Source organism: Ovis aries, chromosome 9 (genome assembly GCF_016772045.2).
Source record: "Ovis aries strain OAR_USU_Benz2616 breed Rambouillet chromosome 9, ARS-UI_Ramb_v3.0, whole genome shotgun sequence".
In the NCBI taxonomy this organism is placed as follows: Eukaryota; Metazoa; Chordata; class Mammalia; order Artiodactyla; family Bovidae; genus Ovis; species Ovis aries.
In genome coordinates this window covers 81,023,710-81,025,074 of record NC_056062.1, presented here as the reverse complement: position 1 = coordinate 81,025,074, position 1,365 = coordinate 81,023,710, and positions in this window count along the sequence as shown.

The window sequence follows — 1,365 nt, the reverse complement described above, 5'->3', positions numbered from 1 at the left end:
AAATAACATGTGGAAGCATCAATTAACTGGGGGAAAGAAGAAAGCCATGAAACTGAGAAACAATGGAGCAGGATGCTTTCTCTTTGGAAAACATGATGCCACGGGCCCCGAAAATCAGTGAGGTTAAAAAAAGCTAGACTACCGCAGGAAATGAATGAGGTGAAAATAGACTAGCCTCTAAATTATATTCCCTCCTGTATTTGCACCTGTTTCTAATAGCCAGTGTCTGTTTCATCCCCACAACTGCCTACACTAAACCAAAAACGCAAACTCCCCCAGTTCCTTGACCCTCAGGCAACCCCCATCATTTCTCACCAACCCAGGTCCCCAGAATCTTTACACGTCTTAGATGAAATTCATCTCATTACTTTGAATGTGTTTAGAGTCAGTGTGTGTATTTAACTTAAATGCAGTCACCCAATAAATATATCCCATTCATTTTTACCACTAAGGACCTTGTCTGTTGGGAAGATGGGGAAAATACCAGTGCGTTAATCAGAGAATAATACAAGCCAATCTACAGCTAGAGTAGACTCAGACAGATAGCTTGTCATATGAGGTGTAGTCTGGAAGGCTTCATGGAATAGGTAACCTCTGTAAGAGCCTTGCAGACTATCCCGTAGAACATGAAGAGGTCACAGAGGTCACTGGGCGAGTGGTTGAAAGGAACATCACAAATATGCCAGCTTTCATTGGGAAAGGCTTGGCTTCTCATGGTGCAGGAATCTATAAAAGGATGGTGATAGCTCAAGTTCCATCTGATTGTTTTTCCAAGTGAGGAAGATCGAGCCTGGTTTGTTTTTTTAACAAACCATATTTTTAGTGGAGTCCATTATGAATCTACATTTTTCAAGCTGTCTCAAAGCTTATTTTATGTTGACATATTTCAAAGCTTGCAAAATTCTTGCTCCAGCCGAGATGGGGAGTTCAAAATAAAAGGAAAGTGCATAGACAAGAGCATGACTTCATAACCCATTTAAGAAGAGAGAACTTGAGAGAGAAAAGATCATTTGTGGAATCCCTCACATTATCATCCTGCTATTTTAAAACACGGCTGTTTATAGTAGGCCCTGCTTGGTAAGAATTCATTGCAGCCCAGGTGGCCACCTCCTCCTCAGTCCCCTCCTCCCAGTCTACATCATGACAAGTCACCCACTCTGACTGTTGTTAACAGATTGGAAACCACGAAACAAAGGGGGCCTTATGATTCTTGTGTCTCAGTGTCCTGTGGCCTCACGTACCGCTGGGCAAAAATATATACCCCTAGCCTTGACACAAGACTTGCCTCTTTCCATGTATTTTGGCTCCTAATACCTGTTCCTATTTGATTTGTTCGATGATCCCTTCAACAAACATTCAGGGATG